Raw genomic sequence first — 25,796 nt, 5'->3', positions numbered from 1 at the left:
TGAGTATCTTTGCTGTTCAAAAAAAGAAATTCCATGTTCAATAGTATTGTACACATTTAATCCCAGCACTGGGGAGGCAGAGGCAGGCAGATCTCCTGAGAGTTCTAGACCAGCTTGGTCTACATAGTGACTTCCAGGCCAGCCAGAGCTACAAAGTGAGACCTTACTTCAAAAAAAGAAAAAGAAATACCATGTTCTAAATCAACCTTTAAAACGAACAGATAGGCTGGGCGTGGTGGTGTACACCTCTAATCCCAACACTTGGCAAGCAGAGGCAAGTGGATCTCTGTGAGTTGGAAACCAGTATAGTCTATTAGTTCCAGGCCAGCCAGGGCTACATAGAGAGACCCTGCCTTAAAAACAAACAAACAAAAACAAAAAACCCCTAAAAGTGTAAGAATGCTGGCAAATTCTACAGTATTCAATTCTATCATTTTACAGTCATTTGTATAAAGTTACTTTATTAGACATGATAGGATGAGGTGTGAAAATCACTGTGGGAGGCCAGCTCCCACCTTTTAAAGGGGTTCCTATGAGGAGGAGAGAGGGATAAGAAACTTGGATAGAAAGACAGCAACACAGGATAGCTTCGGGAGGACCTGGATCAAAACTTAATGGTCCTTTCTGACTCTTCAAAAGGGTTTTTTTTTTTTTTTTTTTTTTGGTTTTTTCAAGACAGGGTTTCTCTGTGTAGCTTTGTGCCTTTCCTGGGTCTCGCTCTGTAGACTAGGCTGGCCTCGAACTCACAGAGATCCGCCTGGCTCTGCCTCCCGAGTGCTGGGATTAAAGGCGTGTGCCACCACCGCCCGGCAGGTTTTTTTTTTTAAAGATTTATTTATTTATTATGTACACAGAAGAGGGTGCCAGATCTCATTACAAGATGGCTATGAGCCACCGTGTGGTTGCTGGGAATTGAACTCAGGACCTCTGGAAGATTAGTCGGTGTTCTTAACCTCTGAGCCATCTCTCCAGCACCAAAAGGGTTTTTTATAACAAGGCCAAGGGGCAGAGCAAAAGACTGCCCCCTTGCTAGATCAAAGCACACCACACAGCCAAGTGTAGACCCTTCCAAACACCTGGTAACCATGCCCATGGTCAAATCACCCCCTTATGCAGCCCTGGGTAAAGCAAGCTCAGATTCTCGACTCTGAGTAAGTTCTCAGTAGGAAAATTCTGTGAGTCTCTACAAATAATGAAAAATGTATATATAGTTTCTTTTCAGAGTGATATATATGTGTGTTCTAAAAGTATACTGTGGTAACAGCTACATAACTATCAAATTAACAGAAAGAAATCATGGAATTCTTTACTCCAGATGAGTGAATTTCATGATATGCAGATCATGTCTGATTTCATATGCATGTATATATGTATTTTTTTAAGGGTCAGTCTTATTTAGTAGCTCAGACTGGCCTAGAACTTGGTATGTAGACCAGCTCTGGCCTCTGCCTCCCAAGTACTAGGATTAAAGATGTGCACCACCACTCTCAGCTAAATCTGTCTTTAAAACTAAGACTACTTCTGAGCAAAAAGAAAATGATTTCGCATTACTTGAAATAGCCAGATGAAGAAATTTTCAAAAGCCCCTCGCATTTAAGGGACAATCTAATGCAATTTAATGCTAATCCATCTTTCTTCATATATATTGGTATATATTGATACCAATAGCACATTACCATGTAACTCACTGATTAACAAACATAAGCCAGCATTGTGGAAAATACAAAGTAAAAGGTTATCAAAAATCAACATCTGATCTTTAATTTTTTTTTTTTTTCCGGTTTTTCGAGACAGGGTTTCTCTGTATAGCTTTGGAGCCTGTCCTGGAACTCACTCTGTAGACCAGGCTGGCCTCGAACTCACAGAGATCTGCCTGTCTCTGCCTCCTGAGTGCTGGGATTAAAGGCGTGTGCCACCACCGCCCAGCAATCTTTAATTTCTTAAAACAGACTTTCCTAATGTTTGAGTATCAAGGATAATCACTAAAGATAACCAATAATTTCTTATGACCTTCTGAATCAGTTTTTGATCTGAGGTGTACAAAACTGGGACAGTATAATTCAGAAGCATTTTAGCATGCATATTATTTATTAAAATAATGTTTCTGAACATAACAGAGAAGGCTAGAAAAGGAATGGCAGGGCTTAACAACTGTGTGTCCAGCCAATTCACATAAATAGACCTGCTACATTTATTACTATGCAAAACACTGTCCAAGTCCTGGGTCAGGTAACAGAATATTTACAAGTAGACACAGAGTTGCAGTTATCAAATCTTTGGTAATATATTTTATTCAGACAAACCAAAGCAGACAGTAATTAGTGGGAAAGAAATGTAGCTTGATTTTTAAACTACTTTGCAGTCTTCTGGAAGATGTTTACCAATATCTAAAGAGCACAATATATATGTAGTGCTGCCAATTTAGAAAATGAGCCAGAAGCCAGCATTACTGGCACAGTGGCACAACTTTTTCTTCAGATAAACCTGACAGTTAAGAACAAGGAACACCAGGAAGTAAGGGCTCTGTTTAAACCTGTAGTAGCTGCTCAGAAAATGAGAACGCAGACTCCAAATCAGCCCTTCGTATCTCAGGAAAGACCAGTACACTAAAGAAGGGAAGTCCACGTTATCAGAGATTGGTAAAAGCTGAAAAAAGTAAAACAAATTTGCAGATCAAACAGGATTTCTAAGGCATCTGGGAGTCTGAAAAGGAACACAATGAGACTTGAAACTGGAATAAATGAGAAACGATTGTTTACATGGACAGTATTCTGTTGGGAGTGGGGGCGGGGTAACTAGGACGGAAGCTCAACACCAGTCTAGCAGAGGAGAATGAGACCTCAACCTGAACAATCAAATCGCTTCTTGAACATTGTAAGCAGTTCCACTGAAAGAATAAGGATGATAAAAACAATGAAAAAATTCTAACCAATGACTTAACCCCAGATGTTCAAGTCCTAACGCAAAAACACAAGAAACATGAAAAATAAAAGTAACATGAGTCCTCCAAAAAGTACTAACTCCACAGCAGTGGCTTCTAGAACTTCTCAAACTATTCCACAGAACAGAAATGGAAGGAATACTACAAAACTCTTCTTACAAAGACATAATAAATAAGGAAAAAATTACTGACCAATTCCTCTGCTAAACACAGATGCAAAAGATTCCCCACCCACCCCCCAAAAATGCCTGCAAACCAAATTGAAGAACACAACAAAAAGACATTCACCATGACCAAGTTTGGCTTCACAGCAGAGAAACAGGGATGCTTCAACATACGTAAGCCAATATATATAACAATCCCATCAATGGCCTCAAGGAGAGAAATCACAGTTTCATCTCAACAGATGTAGAAAGAGTATTGACAAAATCCAACATCAGCCCTAGAAAAACTAGGAATACAAAAAAATATACTTAATAAAAGATATATATGACAAACATATAGACAACATTAATTATACTAAATAATAAAAACTCAAAGCATTTCCACTAAAATCAAGAACAAGACAAGGGCATTCACTTTTTTCTTTTCCTTTTTCTTTTTAAGTTGTTTGGAGGTGAGAAAACATCGTGAGATCATGTGGGTTGTAAGGATCAAACTCAGGTCGTAAGTCTTGGAGGCAAGTGCCTACACTTGTTGAGCCATCTTGCAGGCCGGAGTGTCCACTTTCTCCACTTTTTTTTTTTTCCCCCTGAGACAGGATCTCACTATGTAGCCCTGGCCATCTGGGAACTCTACTGGTTCCCAGTGCTGGTATTAAAGGTGCGTGCCACACCTAGCTCACTTTGTCCATTCTTACTCAATATACTGCTGGGTGCCTTAGCTAGAGTAATGAGCCAAGAGAAGGGACAGGGACACAAAAAGGAAAGGAAAAGGTCAAAATACCCTATTGCAGATAATAAATATTCTACAGTTCTTACACATATGAAAAAAAAAAAAAAAGCTAAACCTCCTACCATTAGAGAATGCAAATTAAAACCACACTGAGATTACATGTCACCAAAGTCAGAAAGGGTATAGTTTAGAAAGCAACAGCTGATGAGAAATTAGACAAAGGGAACCCTTCTTTATACTGCTTCTAGAGGTGCAAAGTCATCTAGTAACCATGGAAATCAGTATGGATGCTTCTAACAATGGACCTACCTGAGGGCCCCACTACACCACTACTGAGTTTACACGGAGCACTCCAAGACATCACAGGGATATTTGCATACCAATGCTTTTTGAAGCATGCTCACAGGAGCTAAGTTATAGAACCAATATAGGTTGGTTCTGTGTATGTGACAGAGACAGAATTTTTTCAGCCATGAAGAATAAAGTTGTTCCTTGTAGGAAAATAGATAAAACTGGAGATAATCAAATTAAGTGAATTAAGGGCCTGGTGATGGTTGCCAGGCATGGTGGCGCACGGCTTTAATCTCAGCACTCAGGAGGCAGAGGCAGGGGGATCTCTGTGAGTTTGAGGCCAGCCTGGTCTACAGAAAGAGTTCCAGCACAGTCAGGGCTACACAGAGAAACCCTGTCTCAAAAAAACCAAAAAAAGGGCCGGGCCCACCATGGTGGCGCACGCCTTTAATCCCAGCACTCGGGAGGCAGAGCCAGGCGGATCTCTGTGAGTTCGAGGCCAGCCTGGGCTACCAAGTGAGTTCCAGGAAAGGCGCAAAGCTACACAGAGAAACCCTGTCTCGAAAAACCAAAAAAAAAAAAACAAAAAAAAAAACCAAAAAAAGATTCTAAATGTTGCTCCATCTTTCATGATATACAGTCTTTTATTATTTTTACTGAACAGACATAAATAACTACATGTATGCCACAGTTATATATTAAAATACAGATAAATTTGACAAATAACTAAAAGCAGACAAAAGAAGAAATGTACAAATGAGCTGCCTGGTGGTTACTGGCAAATGCTTAATGAACAGGCATCGATTCACAAAACCATAAACTTAGAAAGTCAAAGAATAGAGTTTGCTCAATCAATGAGGAAGACTTAAAATAAGGAGGGAAAAGGAAGATTTCAACAGAGACAAGTAAAAACAACCCTGGGTTTATCAACAGGATATCTTATTTAATCTAACATTTTGAGAAGAGCCTATATCTTTTCTGTCTACAAAGTATGGCATTTATAAATCTAAAATTCTAGAAAGTACACATAATTATAGAGTAACGGTTTTCAGATTAATTCTACAAAACTTTTTCAGAATCCAGAAATAGCCAATTTATATACTGATAAGATTTAGGAGGCAAAAACATTGCAGTGATAAATAATAGTTTACTCACAGGTAGATAAAAACTGGGGAATAAAATGAACAAGATATTTGGTTTAGAGAACGCAAATAAAAATGAAGCTGTTTTAATGAGACAAATGGGGAAATTAAAAAATGATTACTATTCTGAACATCTGTTAAACTGACTATGAATGAATATAAATTTCTCTGAAAGACAGCATCCCATTGAAGCCAGACTGGTCTGGAACACACTGTGTAGCCCAGGCTGGTCTTGAAATCAGTTCCTGCTCTAAGCCTAAGCGCAGGAAGTACTGGCGTGAGCCACACCCCCAGTTTCGCAGACTCTTTCAAGCTCCCCTACCATTTTGCCTCTAAACAACCCAGAAGTCCCACCACACTTACCCCCGGTAGCTGTGATGCACTTATCTGCACTGCAGAAGTCTAAGCGGCTTATCTCTGCCCTGGGAACAAAGTTCAGGGATGAATTCTGGGTATGCTTATGTGCTTGGCTTCTGTTTATCTAAGTGTCAAAATGAACTATCTAGAATAAACAGCACAGAACCCTTGCAGGCATGGGACAAACAACTGAATAACTGAAGCAACAATATCCTTTCCCAGAACACCAACGCCTAAGGACAAACTGAACTATGATTTCAGAGCAGCACTACAGTAGTTCTGTTAGAGAACAGATGAAGAGTATATCCCCCATCGTCGGGGTGTGTGTGTGTGTGTGTGTGTGTGTGTATATGTGTGTGTTGTAGGATGTGTTCTTCAATCACCGCCCACCTTGTTCCATTTTTTGAAAAAGGGTCCCAGCACTGAGAGCTCACCAGCAGATGAGGCTAGCTAGCCTGAATCCAGGAGGCCACCCATCTTTGCCTTCTCAGCAGTAGAATTACCACACTATGTGTTGTTGTTGTTTTTAATTTGAGTACTAGGGATCTCAACTCAGGCTCTCATGCTCACAGGGCAAGCATTTTATGAACAGAGTCATCTCCTCAACCCCATGAATATCTTCTTTTAAAGATTCGTTTATGTTTATTTTTTATGGGTATGCATGTTTTTCCCGAATGCCTGGTACCCTTGGAGGCCAGAAGAGAGCATCATATCCCCTGGAACTGGAGTTACAAGTGGTTGTGAACCACCATGTAGGTGCTGGGAACTGAACCTGGGGCTTCTGCAAGAGCATCAAGTGCTCTTAATCCCGAGCCAATTTTCCAGCCCCACAGATATATTATTTTAACAGAAATTTCCCCCAGAAATTTACTATGAACTTAAAATTTTAATTCAATTACAATAAATCAAGCAAAGAAGACCCTTATTTTCCAATGTTACAATGAATCATTTTGTAAAGTAAATAATCTTTTTTAATGTATAAATTATGCCCTCCTTTTCTTTATGCAATACTTAAAAACAGACCTAGGGCCTTGCAGGTACTAGGCAAGTGCTCTACCGAGCTACATCTCAGCCCTTAATTTATATATTTTATACCCAGATTGCAACATATTTAAATGTTATCCTGCTGAGCACTGTCATAATTTCAAATTAAGAGCGCCTTGGGAGATTAAAGTCATCAGAAGACACCTCTTTAGCATTTTCTTGAGTTTAATGCTGTGCTGAGGACTCCTGAGATTCACAGAACTCAGCACGTAGTCATATTCAAAGCTGTAATTTGTCACAGCAAAATAAAGCAAACCACAACTAACAAGAGGAAAAGTTCTCAGAGCCAAAGTCTGGAGGAAACAAGGTCCAGACGTCCTTAAGTCTCCACAGCATCACACAGCACACACTTAGTCCCCCACTGCTGAATTCTGAAACACATGAAATACTGTCTAAGGACAAGTGTTCCAAGTTTTATTGAATAGCTTGGTCATGTAAGCAGCATTTTTAGTCTGGCACCAAACTCCCAGGTTCACAGAAGAAAAGGAGATGGTGAACATAAACTATTCTGTTTACACAAACAACATTAAGTATGGTAAACTCTCCTTGTCGGTCAGGAAACGGTGGTGTGTTGGGAGCTTGGAGATCCTTGCACCCACAGACATCCAGGGAAACCAGGAGTGTTAATCACACAGGGGTGTCTCCTCAATGGGAAGGTAAAATAAAACACCTGCATTCCATGCAGAAACTGGGAGTGGACATTGTTAACAATCTGTAGACCTTTTTGCTATCTGTGGAGGCAGACCTCACCCACCTTTTGCTATAGAGGCAGGCCTTACCCAAACTCCCCAGAACGATTATTCTCCAGATGACTATCCCAGACTCTCCCTCCCTAGACCCTTATCTTTAGCTCCCAGAGTTAAGAGAACTTAACCTTATTGGAGATGTCACATGTATTTTATAGTCTGCTAACATCTACGCTATCGGTCAGAGACCACCCTAGATTCTAGGCCTCTTAGCTGTAGAATCCATGCTCACAGTAACGTGTACTTTGTAAAGGTGTTTCTACACAGTCACACCTTAAGGTTTATTGTGCACCTGGAACTGAAATGATTGTTGCCTGGAAACCCGGAATGGGAATGATTGTTGCCTGGAAACTTTTCCCCAAATTGTACTGTGTTTTAAATACGCTGACAATGAACCACCTGGTTTAGACTCCCCAAGTCCCTCTGCAGGCTCCCTTCCCTGCCTGGACATCTGCAGGGTCCCCCTCAGTGGGAGCACTCCCAAACACAAATTCCCATATGCCAGCCAATGCCCAACTTAGAATGCAGGGCTTTCTAAGAACGGCAGTCTTAGGCCTGTTATTTTAACTCTTTCTCTGCACAGATTCTAAAAGCTAATTAACACACATGCACAAAACACATCTCAAGCAGAAACAAACAAACAAACAAAACATACTGTTCATAAACCAGAGCAACAGTAAAACTACACAAAAGCAAGTAAGACTGTCCCAAGCCTCTAAGAGGCTTTCTATCCTGGGGCAGGCATAACAGCCATTAAAGAGTCAAATACTATTAAGTGCTTGTTATGTGGGAGCAGTATTCTAAACGTGGGGATACTGCACAAGTAAGACAGTGTTATTCCCTCAAAGTACTTGTATCCTAGTGATATAAATAGACAAGTAATGAGTGCATAAATAAATATGCTTATTGGAAGACTTTGAGTAGCTCAGTGTTTCCACCCACATTGCCACGAGTGGTCATTCTGTGTCGGAGGGTGTGTGTGTATAGATCAGGTGTCTTCCTCTACTGCTCTCTACATTGGTGACACAGGATCGGTCTCGTTGAACCTGGCATTTGTCATTTCAGCTAGGCTGGCCAGTTGGCAAGCTCTGGGAAGGTACCTGTCTCTGCCCTCCCCCGGTGTCAGGGTTACCATACCTGCTTTCTACATGAGTGGTGGTGATTTGAACTCAAGTCCTCGTGCCTACACAGGAAGCAGTTTACCCAAATGAATCATCCATCTCCTCCACTCCATGGATGATCACTCAAAGGGTACTCTTGAAAGAGGAGTAAATTTTAGAATATAATAGAAATATGCCCTACCTATATAATACCCTTCTTCAGGAAATATAAAACACTTTTTTTGTTGTTGATGTTGAGACTAGGTTTTTCTATGTAGCCCTGGCTGTCCTGGATCTCGCTCTGTAGACCAGGCTGGCCTCGAACTCAGAGATTTACCTGCCTCTGCCTCCGGAGTGCTGGGATTAAAGGTGTGTGCTGCTGCTGCCGCCGCCACCACCATCCAGCACAAAATAAAACACTTTAAATGTGTTCAAATAGTGTTTTGAATTTCAAAAACTGTATTTGTTGGGAATAACTCACGTTGGGTTCAGAACAGAAAAGAGAAATGAGAAGAGAAGACACTGAAAGATTATCATAGCCGGGCGGTGGTGGCACATGCCTTTAATCCCAGCACTTGGGAGGCAGAGCCAGGCGGATCTCTGTGAGTTCCAGGACAGCCTGGGCTACAGAGCGAGTTCCAGGACAGGCACCAAAGCTACACAGAGAAACCCTGCCTCGAAAAACAAAAACTATCATTATTGTTTTCTATGTGGGATAATATAACTGCTGCTCAATATTGATTTGATGTCAAGAATACACAACCATTTGGGAGGGAGAGGTGGCTCAGTAGTAAAGAACACTTGCTGTAGACCCTGGTTCAATTCCCAGCACACACACACACACACACACACACACACACACACACACACACACGGTGGCTCACAACCACATGTAACTTCAGTTCTGGGGGATCCAATGTCTCTTCTGACCTCCGATAGGCTCATGAAAATGTGTAGTGCACATTCACACACTCAACACACATATACACATTAAATAAATAATTTTTAAAAGAGTATACAACAATCTGATGATTAAAATGTTCATCAAGTGTGGAACAGAAAGTAACTTCTTAATCTGAGAAAGGACATCAATGAAAAACCCACAGCTACTACTATACTCAATGATGGGAAAACAGAGAGTTTTTCCCCCCAAGATGACGAACAAGAAAAGACATTAACTCCTTCAATTCTACTGAACACTGTGTTAGGAAAGTCTGCAAAAAATTGAAGACAAAAAGCAGAAGATGAGGTGGGCAGTGGTGGCACACACCTTTAATCCCAGCACTCAAGGATCCCTGAGTTCAAGGCCAGTCTGGTCTACAGAATGAGTTCCAGGACAGCCAGGGCTACATAGTGACACCCTGTCTTGGAAAAACAAACAAACAAACAAAAAGCAGAAGACAACAAATTTGGAAGGAAGAATCAAAGACGTTTGATCGCAGGTGACATGGTCTTCTACATAACAATTCATAAGGAACCCTTTTTTTTGTTGTTGTTTTTTGTTTTTTGTTTTTTGTTTTTTGAGACAGGGTTTCTCTGTGTAGCTTTGCGTGCGCCACCACTGCCCGGTGGTAGGAACCCTCTTTTATTCTTAATTTTTTTTTCATTTTATTATGTATTTGGATGTTTTGTCTGCATGTATATACACCATGTATATACAGTGTCTGAGGAGACGAGAAGAAACCAGATCCTCTGGGCCTCAAGTTCCAGGTTGTGAACCACCATATGGGTACTGGGAATTGAAACCAGGACCTCTGGAATAGCAGTCAGTGCTCTTAGCTGCTGATCCATGTCTCCAGCCCCAGCTAATAAACACATTCAGCAATGTTCCAGAACATAAGATCAATATATAAAAATCAACTGTATTTCTACCCATTAGTAGTGCACAATCCAAAAGTAATACTAGTAAGTGCAAGATTCATACACTGAAAACTAAAAACATTACTGAAAAAAAAAATTAAGGCCCTTAGCCAACATTTCATTTGCATAGAATGTCAGGAATATGCTGTGGGTGGCAAAACTTCCCAAACTTATCTGCTTATTCAATGTAATTCCTATCAAACAGCAGTTTCCTTTCTTGCAAAAACTAGCAAGTGGCTTTTAAAATTTATATTGACATAAAAAGAGCCCAGAATAGCTAAAATAATCTGACCAAAAAATAAACAAAGTTGGATGACTTATATATCCTGATTTCAAAACCTACTACAAATCATTCAATGAAGACAGTGTGGTATTCTCAGGAAATAAGCATGTATATCTGTGGAACAGATATTGGTCATTCAGACATATACCCTTAACTTATGTGGTAAATTAATTAATAAATTTTCTTGTTTTGAGACACACACAAGTGCATACACACAAACACAGGCACACACACAAGTACATACACACAAGTGCATACGCACAAACACAGGTACACACACAAGTGCACACACACAAACACAGGAACACACACAAGTGCATATACACAAGTGCATACACACAAACACAGGCACACACACACACAGGAAAAAAGGGGGAGGGGGACAAAGAAGGAGTAGACAGCTATGACTTATAAACTCAGTTTTTTGTATCATTAACCTTACACAATTCTTTGCTGTGGGGTGTTCCAGGAACTGTTAAGAAGTTTAGCAGCTTCTATTGAGCTAATTAAGCAACTTGTAGTCACTACAATCAGTAATACCTCCACACACGGTCAATGTTTTACACACAAAGTCACCCCTGGTTAAAGCCACTATGACAGTCTGGGCACAGTGCTGATTGGACTTTAATCCCAGGACTGCACCCCTAAGGCAGAGGAAGGAATATCTGTGAGTTCAAGGTCAGCCTTGTCCACATAGTGAGTTCCAAGCCATCCAGGGCTATAGAGAGGGGATCTATCTCCAAAAAGAAGAAAAAAAGAAATACTCACTATTGTAATGGAATGAAACAGTATGTTACAGAATAACCTCAAATCACCAATAATAAACCATTATCTCATGTTAGATATTAAGGATTTACTACTTACTTATAAACATAGTTAACCTTTGTGATCTAAAAATAATATTTTCAACTACAAAATAAAAACAATATTAAGGAACTTTGTGATTGCAAAAACCCTTCAGAAGTCATCTCTTTCTTTCATTGGGGGGCGCACTAACAACTGTCATTTAAAATCCAACTTACTGTATTACATTATGCTAGTTCTTTTATATAACTCATTGTTTTTGATAACAATCCTCATACACATACCCATATATGTAAACATGTAAGTACTGGTACTTACAAATAAATAAAATACTTTTGAAAGTATACAGAAACTAATAAAAATAGTTGCAAAAACTTCATTATATATTCTCATACTATTAGAATTTAAAAATAAATGTATATTTTACATGTTCATTTAAAAGTCATTTCAATAAATCCAAACTGTAATGTAAGTTATTCTTGTATAGACCAACACTCAAAAAGGCTCATCATTTGCCAATTTTACTAGAAAGTGATACAAAATTCATATTTATATTATTCTAAAGACTCAGTGCCAGCACCACCCCAGTTTTTTATGTATTGTATATATGCTGTTATACATAAATACACTTGTTTTAAGACCGGATCTCAGCCAGTCAGTGGTGACTCACACCTTTTATCTCAGCACTCGAGGGGCAGAGGCAGGTGAATCTCTGTGAGTTCAAGGCCAGCCTGCTTTACAGAGCAAGTTCTAGGATAAACAGGGCCACACAGAGAAATCCTGTCTCAAAAACAAAAACAAAAAGTTAATACAACAGACATTTAGCCTGAGCTGAGCTGTGACAGACAGTTCATGACTCATGCCTAAAAAGGAAATCCTGAGCAAGAGAAATATCATGAATGAAAGTTGGGTAACCTGTGCTGAGTTCCAATAACCATAAACAGTTCAGTGTTGCTGGAATGCACACAGGGGAAGGACATTAGAAAACAGTGCTGCAGATTCAGCAGGAGCCAGGTGACAGTCTGCCACAAGTAGAGAATTACAGATCCAGACTGACTAGAGTAGGTTTGACATCACACACACACACAAAATGAACATCTATCTCGCACAAATTCCTTAGCCTCTCCGAACATCTCAACCATACAATGGGAATGAGAAAAATCTCTCCAGGGAAGGTTACTAATGTAATTTTTAAATGTCACATACACTTCAGTTGTTTCTAGATAATGTAACTTAGAACTGACAGGATTGTCGTAGTGCCTAGTTGGACGTTCTGGTAAGAGTGAACACGTGGGAAAGAATGAGGGGAACAATCAAGAACCAAAGATCATTCTAAAAACCTAAGCAACCGTGAACAATACTATTAATAACTAAGTTAGAAAAAAAAAAGAATAGTTTGGAAGGGAAAGTGGCAGGATAGAAATAAACACAATGTTGTGGGCATATGAAAACATTTCTACAAGCACAAAAAAATGGAATATTTACGATGGATCTGAAGAAAAAAAAAAAGATACCCAAAAAACACAAAGATGTTCAAGAACAGCATCACCAGAACCACAGGAATAAAAGCTGCAACTCTTTCATGTCCGAGTCCATGTAAACAAGAAGGGTTAGGGGTGGGTAAATCAGCAAGGCTGAATGTATGCAGCTCCTCTTTGAGGATGTAAGATGTACTACAGTTATGCTTGGGTAAGATCAGGCTGTTCAAAACCACAGAAAAACACAGCAGTAACAGAAAAGATGAGTGAAACAGTAAGAGTTATTTCTCAAAGACAGTTATGGGGTGCACACCTCTAATTCCAGCAATTTGGAGGCAAAGGCAGGAGTATCCAGAGTTCAAGTTCATCCATGACTACACAAAGTTCAAAGCTAGCCTGGGCTACAGGCGACTCCATCTCTAAATTAAATAAATAATAAATAATTTCCTGTAATGGTACATTATTAGTATAACACAATTTTTAAGTAGAGAAGTGCTGTAAAGATGGGGGAATGTGTAAATGAAGAAAAGAAATGCCAGTATAAAGATTAAAAAAGGTTTAATGCTCAGCAGTAATGAAATCTTTCGGGTAGCCTACTTTTTTTTCTTAATAACTGTTTGGAGCCTATAAAAATATTGTGTGCTCACTGTAAAATTTACATTGCAGAAGCAAATAATATAGCTAGTTAATCAATAAATCCAATGAATTGTACCTTCTATTTTTCTCCAGACTGAACCCCAGTCTGGACTGTCTTGCCTGTACCACTTCAACTGCTTCTTTACTGATTTATCCGCATTCTCCCTAAATCTAATTTTTATATGCTAGTCAGAGCATTATCACTATTTAAAATAAGTAAATACATGTCCACAGTAAGACAATTCAGTCATACTGAGACAGGCTTCACGTCTTCCCTTTAACCCAGTTCTCAAACACTATATTTACATTAGGTACAGTAACAATCCCCAAATCCCACTGGCTTTAAACAGGCATTTATTTGTGCTCAAACTTCATATTCTACAGGTCAGCAAGCATCTCTGCTGTTCATGCTTCAAAATGAGTTCTTTTTGCTAAAAAGAACTGATCTGTCACTTGGGCCCGAAAGGTAACTAAAAGCAGGCTGGAAGCCTGGCCTTCCTGTCTCCACTTCCTATCTATTTCCTTAGGTCTCCTTAGTTAGGCATCTTACTGTCACAACTTTTACAATGCCCTGGACCAGACCCCCAAAAGGCTCCCACCCATCTTCATCCTAAATTGTGATTTCCTTGAATCCTAGAATAGGACTGACAAATCCTTTTATGATAAGGGGCCCAAACTACCCTGGAGCAACAGAGCAACTAAGAAATAAACAGAAACACACAATTCCTCCGTTTTAAAGACAGCTACATAATTTTTTCCTCCTTAATTAGATCTCATACACACACACACACACACACACACACACACACACACACACACATAAAAAAAAAAAAAACAAAAAAAAAAAACCAATGATTTAAACACTGCCTTAAAAACTTGGCCGGGCGGTGGTGGCGCACGCCTTTAATCCCAGCACTCGGGAGGCAGAGCCAGGCGGATCTCTGTGAGTTCGAGGCCAGCCTGGGCTACCAAGCGAGTCCCAGGAAAGGCGCAAAGCTACACAGAGAAACCCTGTCTCGAAAAACCAAAAAAAAAAAAAAAAAAAAAAAAAAACTCACCAAGGCCAACATGGTGGTGCACAGCTTTAATCTTAGTACTTTCGAGGCAGAGACAGGCAACCTCTGTGAGTTCCGGACACCCAGGGTTATGTAGAGAGACCATGTCTCAAAAACAAACAAACAAGACAAAAAACAAAAAACAAAAAAATCTTCATCTGAGGGTTTACAAAACACTATTCCCTGGACTCAATACAACTAATGTAATCATAAACTCACATCAACCTCGTCACCTGTACTGGGCCTATGCAAGACTAGCCTTATCAGTAATCAGTCAGGGAAGGCAGAAGGGTTCATTGGGCCCTACCCTGTATTTCTGAATTATTGGCTTTCAATCAATGCTAGGAAAGAAGGGACTCAGAGTCTTTAACTGGATTCCCTCTACTGAGACCACCAGACTCCAACGGATAACTCCAAACCCACAGTCACACAGACGGCCCTGGCTATCTTGGTAGGTCACCAAACAGACGCGGAGGTGAAAAATCTGTGGAGGCGGAGGGAGTCTGGGCTGCGAGCGAAGTGGGGTCTGAGAGTGGTACTAGTAACCACACTCAGGTCACCTGAAAGAGTAACACGACATGGTGATCACTGGGCTACTTCTCCAGCTCCCTTTTTTTATTTTTCATTTTTATGTTTTGCAATGCTGGGGAATCAAACTCAGAACCTTCGGCATGCCAAGCAAGCACTCTACTACTGAGATACGCTCCAAGTCTTTTTTACTAGTTTTAATTAGTCTATTAAATTTTTGTCATATATACCTTAATTCCTCTATCATAAATAATAAGCAAAATAGGAAATTAACTATTCAATTCCCATTTTAAGAATGCAGGGGATAAACAACATTCTTTCTTTTTTCTAATTTCAGGGCTGAGGACCGAATCCAGGGCCTTGCAGCAAGTGCTCTACCAGTGACCTAAATCCCCAGCCCACAAACAAGCATTCTTTTTTTTTTTGGTTTTTTTTTTTTTTGGTTTTTTTTTTTTTTTTGGTTTTTCGAGACAGGGTTTCTCTGTGTAGCTTTGCGCCTTTCCTGGTACTCACTTGGTAGCCCAGGCTGGCCTCGAACTCACAGAGATCCGCCTGGCTCTGCCTCCCGAGTGCTGGGATTAAAGGCGTGCGCCACCACCGCCCGGCCACAAACAAGCATTCTTAGGGAGATCTAAATGCTTTTGGAACAACTGTGTATCATGCCATTCCTCTTTTTCTTTTTCCTTTCCTTTTCCTCTTGTAATTTAAAACTTCTACTACTGACTGAGCAGTTGCTGACCTGTACCCTCTACCCCTTTCCTTTGTTTTTTTGGAAGGAGGGGGTTTCGTTCTTTTATTTTTAAAACAAGGTCTTACTATGAGGTCTAGACTCACCTCAGATTCCTAATCTTCCTGCCTCTGCCTGGGCTGCACCAGGCCCTAAGCTTATTGTAAACCATGTTTTCCTCCTAACTCATTACATTGCTTGGAGGGGGGGGGGGGAGGGACTGGAGAATCGGCGGGATACCATTTTCTTCTGGAAACAATTAGATATTCTATTTTTATTTATTTATTTATTTATTTATTTATTTTTGGTTTTTCGAGACAGGGTTTCTCTATGTAGCTTTGCGCCTTTCCTGGGACTCGCTTGGTAGCCCAGGCTGGCCTCGAACTCACAGAGATCTGCCTGCCTCTGCCTCCTGAGTGCTGGGATTAATGGCGTGTGCCACAACCACCCAGCTTGGTAAATATCATTTTAAATAAGTCAATCATTGGGGAAAAAGTAAACTGCTAAAACAAAAAAGTATATAATGCTGAATTTAACTTTAAAATGAAGGCAATCAAGCTTCAAAAAAGATGTGAGGAAAATCTTACTAGTCCCACAATGTAATTCAACCAAGATATGTTTACATATGCTTTTGCATTATATATTGTAGGTAAAGTAGACAAGAATCTAAAAAGACTATAGACTTTGGTCCTAGATCTTGAATTTTGTCTATATATTAGACAATTTCCTTAAATGTTTACTCTCATGCTCCTGGAGGATGAAACAAGAAATACATGTCACATATAAAAGTACTATGTATGTAATATAACATGTTAACATACAGTTAACAAGACATTATATAATAAATTAGATTTTGACCAGATGTTACATACATATAACATCCTTATGTTTATAAGACCACTGTAAATACTGAACTAATAAATGCTGAACCACTGTCCATTACTCCTATGTCAAATTTTCATCAATACAGTGCTGTTTTGTGTTTCTGTTTAAATGCACCTTATTTAATATATGTTAATATTTATTAGTGATTCCTTGACAAACACTGCCTTTGCAAATCACACCCAAATCGTCATTATCTTTTTTTTTTTTTCCTTTGGTTTGGTTTTTCAAGACAGGGTTTCTCTGTGCAACAGCTCTGGCTGTCCTGTGATTTGTAGACCAGACTGGCCTCAAATTCACAGAGATATGCTTGCCACTGATGGGATTAAAGGTGTACTTCACCACTGAGCAGAAAGATCTTCATTATCTAAGGCAAGTATTTCCTCTCTAAAGAGAAAAGCCTTGGCCAAGTAAGATGACAGATGCATTTAATCCCAGCACTCAGGAGGCAGAGGTAGGCCCATCTCTCTGAGACTGGCCTAGAACTCAAAGAGTTTATTTATTTAAAAATTAAAAAACTCGCCGGGCGGTGGTGGCGCACGCCTTTAATCCCAGCACTCGGGAGGCAGAGCCAGGCGGATCTCTGTGAGTTCGAGGCCAGCCTGGACTACCAAGTGAGTTCCAGGAAAGGCGCAAAGCTACACAGAGAAACCCTGTCTCGAAAAACCAAAAAAAAAAAAAAAAAAAAAAAATTAAAAAACTCTGTGAACATGAAGTTCATAGAGTTCCAGGCCAGCCAAGGCTACACAGTGAGAGCCTGTCTCAAAAGAGAGAGGGAGAGGGACAGGGAGGTCTTCTTGCAACAGACTAACACTTCAGTGCTACATCTGTGGCTTAATGAAATAAGGACATGACTGCTCCCAGGTCTGAGGGAGAGGACAGTCAGAGGCATCTGGAAGAGCAGGGAGGGAAACTAATACACTGAACACGGCCAGTAGACTGAATGGGGCCATGAGAGGAGAGAGGAACGGGGAGATCGAGAGGAAGGAAGGGAACAAAGGAGACAGGGAGGACCAAGAGGAGAGAACCAAGTGACGGCATGGCCAAAATGGCAAGGTTATATAGGAGTCAGCAGCTGGGGCAAGGGAAACCCTCGGGCTGGAGTTCAGGGCAGGAGGCAGGGTGAGAAGAGCTGAGAGGGAGCCCAGTACTGCCTAAGCCTGGAGGCCAGCATGCACTTTGGCATGCCAATGGGCACCACAGTTAGCCATTTGTCCCGTTTCTTTTGGACCTGACTGGCTATTTGAATAGTGAGATCATCACCAAAAAAAGGATAAAAAGTAGAAGAACATAGCATTAAATAAACCACTGAAAAGAACATTTGTTCTTTTCAAAAAAGAACATTTAAAGCCGGGCAGTGGAGGTGCAAACCTTTAATCTTGGGAGGCATAGGCAGGCAGATCTGCGTTCAAGGCCAGCCTGGTCTCCAATGCGAGTTCCAGGACAGCCAGAGCTGAGCTGTTACAGGAAACGGGGTGGGGTATTTGGAGGGGAGGAAGGAAGGAAGGAAGGAAGGAAGGAAGGAAGGAAGGAAGGGAGGAAGGAAGGAAGGAACACTTGTTCATACATTGAGAGTTAAAAATAAGACGACAGTGCTAATCTGTTCCACCTGAACTGGGACTGTGCATCAGGTTGCTGCACAATGACACAGGGAGAGAAAGGGGCCCCTTACTATCTGAGAATCAAGCCTTCTGGCACAATTAATAAAATGTACTGTGAAAGTTGCCGACATAATGACAATATTCCTTTTGCACGGATTATTTCAAATAAGAATGCTATAATGGGCTGGATGGAGGTGGCGCAGACCTTAGATCCCAGCACTTGGTAGGCAGAGGCAGATCTCTGTAAGTTCAGGGCCAGTCTGGTCTACAAAGCAAGTTCCAAGCAGCCAGAGCTGTTACATAGAGAAAAACCCTGTCTGAACAAAAAAAAAAAGTTGTAATAGCCAAGAACAATGCTTAAGGCCTAAGCCTAAAATATGACCTGTAAGGATGGCCTTTCTCCTTTCCCAGCTGTAAACCTACCATTTTTCTGGGAATCACACCTGTAGGTGTTGATTGATTTTAAAATGAAATTAGTAGGTAATTGGGAGTGGGGCTTAAATACACTATGGTTCATTTCCACAGATATATAACGTTCTAACAAGGACAATACTGGCTCTCTGTAGAGAATATTCAGAAAACTTTTGTTTTTGTTTTGAGACTATGCAGCCCTGGCTGGCCTGGACCTCAATGTATAGACAGATCAGGTTAACCATAAAGTCACAGAGATCCACCTGCCTCTGCCTTTGCCTCCTAAGAGCCAGGATTAAAGGTAGGAGCCACCACACCTAACTCAGAAAACTTACTTGTACATCTAAACAGACTACACAAAAATTCTACTTTTCAAAACTGTAGCCAAAAACATTGGATTAAAAAGCCGCCAACATAAGCCTGGTGGTGGTGGTGGTGGTGGTGGTGGTGGTGGTGGTGGTGGTGGTGGTGGTGGTGGTGGTGGTGGCGGCTCACACTTTTTTTTTTTTTTTTTTTTGGTTTTTCAAGACAGGGTTTCTCTGTAGCTTTGCGCCTTTCCTGGAACTCGCTTTGGAGACCAGGCTGGCCTCGAACTCACAGAGATCCGCCTGGCTCTGCCTCCCGAGTGCTGGGATTAAAGGCGTGCGCCACCACCGCCCGGCGGCTCACACTTTTAATCCCAGCACTTTTTGAGAGGCAGAGGCAGAGGAAGGCGGATCTCTGAGTTCAAGGCCAGCCTGGTCTACACAGCAAAGTTCCAGGACAGCTAGGGCTGTTATACAGAGAAACTCTGTCTCAAAAAAAAAAAAAAACTTCCCAACACAGTGCAATTTTAGTACAGTAGAATCTGAATAACAAATTATAGGATCACATCTACAGTCTCTCTGTCTTTGGAATTACACCCAAAAGCGAAGAGTAGCATTAGCTCTAAATTACTGGCAACAAATATTCTTTGTCATCTGTGACACTGTTTGTAGCATGTAACAGTTGGACCTCACAGAGAGGTTTGAGCAAAGTGAAAATACATACATATACATAAAGATAAAATAAAAAATGAAGTAAACTGAGAATTCTGTATCTACAGTGATCTTGTAAAACACCTTTCATGACGTTTTAAAATAAAATTTATCAAGGATGAATGAGCTTTGCCTAACAAAGTACCTCAATATAAACATAAACTTGGGGACATTATCAATTCCTCCTCTATTAAGAATTTTTCCTCTGTCCTCTTAAATATCTTCAGAATTACAAAAGAAACATATCTGTCTTTGTCAAGTTTTCATTTTGAAAATACTTGAAACTTACAAAATTAGTGGTTTTTGTAGAACTTTCTCCCAGTTGCCCTAAATGTTAACCTAATCATGGCACAACTGTAGAATTTAGGCTGTTTAGTTAGTTCATTCATTCATTTGTTCATTAGTTATTTGTGCGGTCTCCCGTAGTTGAGAATGACCTTGAATTTGTAATCCTCCTGCCTCCACCTCCCAGGTGCTGGGGTTTCAGGCGTGAACTCGACACCTGGTTTCACGCAGTGCACGGGATGAGCCCAGAGCTTAGTCCCCACCAGGCAAGCACTGTGCCAGCTGCGCTCCCTCTCCAGCCCATGCACCAGGGTATTTATACTCATGGAGTCTTTAATGTACTCAATCTAACTGATTTCAGCCATTTTCCACAAATAGGCTGTTGCTGACCCGGATTCTTCCAGAATCCTATTTGTTTCTTCAAGTCTTTCACCAGGCCCACTAGAGGTCTTCAGTTCTCCTTGGTCTTTCAAGAGTGAGACTTTTTTCAACACTGGTCAATAATTTTGTGACATGTCACTCAATTAGAGTTACTGTTTCCTTCTGAGTAGTTTGAGATCATGCTTTTCTGGTAAGAACACCATTGAGGCAATGCTGTGTCCTAGATATCCCAGATGGGTTGAGCAAATTTATGGAGGGACATTGTTTTAGATTTAGCTCCTGTATTAGGCTTCAACCAGTAAGTCTAAACCAGAATTCAGTTAATCACTGTTAGGTTCTAAGTAATCAAACTGAACTTTACAATAGCTAGTTTTCCTCAAAATAAAGAGGTTCACTGCAACCCGCCAGAAGGGGCGTCTCACCTGAGCTGCTGATGTGTTAAGACGGTAGGAAGTCCGCCTGCTTTAACACTGCAGCTCTGTAATGAGCAATCTGCTGTTTGCCTTCCACCGCCCGTTTCTGCTTTTACACATTTTTCAATTAAAAAATATTTTTAGATTTATTTTTATGTGTCTACATATTTTGCCTGCCTGTAACATTTGTGCTTGTGGCCACGGAAGAGAGTTACTTATGGCTATAAGCTACCATGCGAGTGCTTGGGAACCAAACCCAGTTTCTCTGCAAGAACAAAAAGTGCTCTTAAGCACTGCAACATCTCTCCAGCCCCTCCTTTTCTTTCTTTCTTTCTTTCTTTTCTTGTGTGTGTGTGTGTGTGTGTGTGTGTGTGTTTTGTTCAAGACAGGGTTTCTCTGTGTAGCTTTGGCTGTCCTAGAACTAGCTCTGTAGACCAAGCTGGCCTCAAACTCAGAGAGATCTACTTGCCTCTGTCTCCCAAGTGCTAAGATTAAAGGCATACACCATCACTGTCTGGCATTCTCCCTGAATTAAAAAATAAAAAATTCTTTTAAAATTGTGTGTGTGTTTGTGTGTGTGTGTGTGTGTGTGTGTGTGTGTGTGTGTGTGTGTGTGTGTGTGTGTGTGTATGTGGGGATATGTGTATCTTTAAGTTGCAGGTATTTAAACATGAAAAGCCATCTCTTCTCTCGTGTCTGTTTATGTTAGTATGGATTTGTACCGGCTCTAGCCTATTGGAAGTACCTCTGAAAGCTGGCTCTGTACTTCCATACACCCACATGATTTTTTGAGTACTTCCTAACTTTCCAGTATCGTTAAATGATCCAGCTATATCTTGATTTTCTCTTCCCTAGTCTAGTAATAAACCATTTCTCCAGGGGTTTTTTTTTGGGGGGGGGCAGTTTGTTTCAATTGGAGAACGTTGTGAGAAATCAAGATCTGCGCAATACTATGGGTGCCATAACTTCCAGATCCTCTCATTGGAGAGGGTTGGGAATCCTAATCTCATTATCCACACACTATTTCTTTTCTTTGTTAATACAAGCACACATTTCAAGTAAAATGCTAGGAACAACTCAGAATTGCTACCTCGTGCCTCTCTGATAAAGAAACTAACCAGCACCTATGTCTGTGTGCACTCCATCCTGTCGTTAATCTTAGTTTTCTAAACAACTCAGGGTAGTCTTTTCTTTCCCAACTTTTTCAGCATGGTTGTTATTCATTTACAATCAGCTTCATTTGTTACTGCTTAGATAACTTTTGTATTCTCCCCACATCCTAGCTGATCTGCATGATTTATTTATTCTAGAGCTCACATACCTGTTTTAATGAACATTTAAGAAGAGAAATGTTCCTTTAGCTAATAATTTGGAAATAGGAAGAAAAGTCAGTATCTTTTTTTCTTTTGAAAAGTCTATCTTTTTGACAAACATTCACTTAGTTCTTAACAATAATGGATCAATTCAAGACATTCCAGACATGTCCAGACATAAAAGATTCTGTCCCTAGTGTCCTAAAATGATAATGTAATAAAAACAAGATAAAGACACAGATAAAAACACACACAAAAAATACTTAAACAACCATTGTTTTATGATTCCCTTGTGTTTCCAAGATAGTTCAAATGGAATGCGAAATAAAAACATGGGTAATCTTCCTGTTTCCTTGTAGATCCTACGCCCTATTTCCTGTTTCTTTAAAATCTCAAGATAGAACATTGATTAGAGTGTCTGGAAAGGCCTCATTCTTACAAGAATCTGAATTTGTATTTTAAAAAACACTTGTATGTATCTTACATGCTAGGGGCAATGCTAAAGGTTTCATATATATTTATCTACCTGAGAGTGTTGGGAAAGACCCATTAACTCTGGTATGACCACACTAATTTGTCCAATACCTCACTCTATCTTTTAGACCCCACTATATTGACAATATAGTCAACATCTGATGATAATAAAAAGCTAAAACCAAAAATTTTTAAGATTAGGGATGCATGATTGTAATTTCAGCATTCAGGAAGCTGAGGCAGGAGGATTGCTATGACTCTGAGGCCATTTGGGGCTATACAGTAGGTCAAAGTCAGCCTATAATACAGAAGTGTCTCAAAACAATAAACAAAAAACTGTCAAGACCAATGTTATATGGGAAGGAACTTAATCTACTTGTATGACTAAGTAGAGATTTAACAGTGGGAACTAAGAAGCAGCCACAAATATATGCTTCCTGTAAAGAAGTAAGACTATGAAATTATTTTGCCACCTAAAAAGTGCAAAGGTAAAAATCATTCCAAAAAAGATAAAGCTCTTTCAGTATTTTACTGATCATCCCAGGCTTGATTATAGCCAAGAATATATCATTATCTTCACACAATAGAGGGATTTTGGTTTTTCTCAATCAATCCTGCATAAATACTGTTAAAAGAATCTTTGCACAATAAAATGTGAACACAATATTACTAAGAAATACATTGAACAAGGGGACTCAAAAGCACGTGCTGCTCTTTCAGAGGACCTGGGTTTGGTTCCAGCCACCCACATGACAGCTCACACCCTCCTGTAATTCCAGTTCCAAGGGTTCCAACACCTTCTGGCCTCTTCAGGTACCAGGAATGCATATGGTGCACATACACACATGCAGGCAACACATTCATACACATAAAGTAAAAGGAAACTTTAAATATCGTTAAAAGTAAAAGTATCTGAACAAGATAGATGGTACCAATAACTTCAATAACCAACAAGGTAACCACTCTCTGGACAGAACAAAGTATCAGCTTTCAAAATAATATATGGATGCTGCTACTCGAGCAAAAGGACCAGGACTCCCCCACTAGTAGTATCAAGGCTGGGTACGTGGTGAACACTGTAATTAGGTGTCTCTGAACACTAATTACAGATAAGCAGCACCATGTCCATTTCTTGCTTCTATTACTCACCAACTACCTCTGCATATGACAGACAGCACAGAGGGAAAGATACAGACCAGGCAACTCAAGACCTCCTCCTTTCGGTCTCTCCTTACTCATGTGAAGCTGAAGGTAGACTTCTAAGAGAAAAACGGGTATCTTTAAGAAGCAAACTGGGGCTGGGCAGTGGTGGCACACGCCTTTGATCCCTGTGAGTTCAAAGCCAGCCTGGTCTACAGAGCAAGATCCAGGACAGGCACCAAAACTACACAGAGAAACCCTGTCTCGAAAAAAAAAAAAAAATAAACTGGGGAGCTGGAGAGATGGCTCAGCAGTTAAGAGCACTGACTATTCTTTCAGAGGACCTGGGTTCAATTCCCAGCACCCACATGGCAGTACACAACTACCTGTAACTCCAGTTCCAGAGCTTCTGACACCCTCACACAGACATACATGCAGGCAAAACACCAATGAACATAAAATAAGGATAAATAGATTGATTTAAAAAAAAAAAAAAAAAAGAAGAAGTAAACTAGGGCCAGTTAGGGCCAGTTAGTTGACTCTGACAAAGGTTCTTGCTAAACTAGCGGCAACCTAGTTTGATCCGAACCCACAGACGGCGGAAGGGAGAACACTGACTTCACAGAGTTGTTCTCTGACCTCCACACATGCACCGTGTGGAATGTAGTTCAGGGTGGCCTCAAACTCACTAGCAAAGGTTGGCTCTAAATGACTAATCCTCCTGCCTCGGTTTCCTAAGTGTGAGCGAGGATTGCAGGTGTGTGCCACCATATCCAGCTTATGGAACTTGTGGGTGTGAGGCGAGCATTCTACCAAATGATGAGCCACATCCCTAGCCCACGCCAAACATTTATGTATTTGGGGTCTGAATGGCCTCTTTCAGAGGACACGGATGCAGTTCCCAGCACCCACATGGATGTTCACAGCCTTCTCTAACTTCAGTTCCAGAGAATCTGACACCCTCTTCTAATCAACTCTGACCTCTGTGTGCTTACCTATACACATGACACACATACATACACTCGGGCACATACATGTAAAATAAAAGGATATTTTGATGTCTGCATTTTCAATTGTATTTACACTTCATAAATATAAAAAAAATGGCAAAATTCATGAAAATGATCTAAATTTTTTAATTGCTCTTTCTGAATATTGTTTCTATCTGCACTTTTTAATGAGCACTGCACAAATATATAGAATGTCAAAGTTTCCTGCGAATGATCTACATGGTAAGTTTTAAGAAATACGATTTCTCGAAAGAGGGACCATAAGAGAAAGAGAAAAGCTGGGGTACTGTAGGGGCTCTCACTTCCTGCTCTTGAGCAAGAGGGCCACGGTTGTTTTGCCTTCGGCTACACAATGCTGTGGGCACCCTGCCAACACTCAACCCTTCCTTGTCTGGACTTCTAATGAGTGAATAAAAAAACGCAATGGCGTAGGGAAACAACCATTCAACAAGTTACTACTACATCTGATTTTTCTTTTCAGGCGTTAGGACCACAAAAACCTCATTAGTGTCCAATAATTTACAATAAAATAAATAAAAAACTGGAGACCAATGTTCTAAAATGAAGTTCAAAAAATGTCCAGATGGTCTAACAGTAAAAGTTAGCAAGGAAAAGAAAGCCTTTAATACAACTTGAATCAATAGTTTTTTTTTTTTTACTTTATTTATTGTTATTATAGTAAAAATCATTAACCAGAAGTCCATACAAACAGTTCTGTGAAATATATGCAATATAAAAATAAAGCTGGGGGGGGAGGGGTGGGAGGAGAGAAGAGGGGGATCTGTGATTGGTATGTAAAATGAACAATAAAATTTCCTAATATAAATAATAACAATAAAGTTTTATTTTAAAAATATGAAAAAATGGGGGCTGGAGAGATAGCTAAGTGGTTAAGAGCACTGGCTAGCTCTTCCCAGGTCTTGAGTTCAATTCCCAGCACCCACATGGTGGCTCACGACCATCTATAGTCAGATCCAATGCCTT

The 25,796-nt window shown here is 40.3% G+C and overlaps 1 protein-coding gene across 1 annotated transcript in view; it reads right to left on the bottom strand.

The window, feature by feature from the left end:
• Bmpr2 (bone morphogenetic protein receptor type 2) overlaps positions 1-25,796 on the bottom strand; it is a 137,457-nt gene that overhangs the window by 75,353 nt on the left and 36,308 nt on the right. The window lies entirely within an intron of this gene.

Source organism: Peromyscus californicus, unplaced genomic scaffold, assembly GCF_007827085.1.
Source record: "Peromyscus californicus insignis strain IS unplaced genomic scaffold, ASM782708v3 Scaffold_21__1_contigs__length_65335640, whole genome shotgun sequence".
Classification (NCBI taxonomy): Eukaryota; Metazoa; Chordata; class Mammalia; order Rodentia; family Cricetidae; genus Peromyscus; species Peromyscus californicus.
The sequence above is the reverse complement of the archived record's forward strand: the minus strand, read 5'-3'. Positions and strand labels throughout refer to the sequence as shown.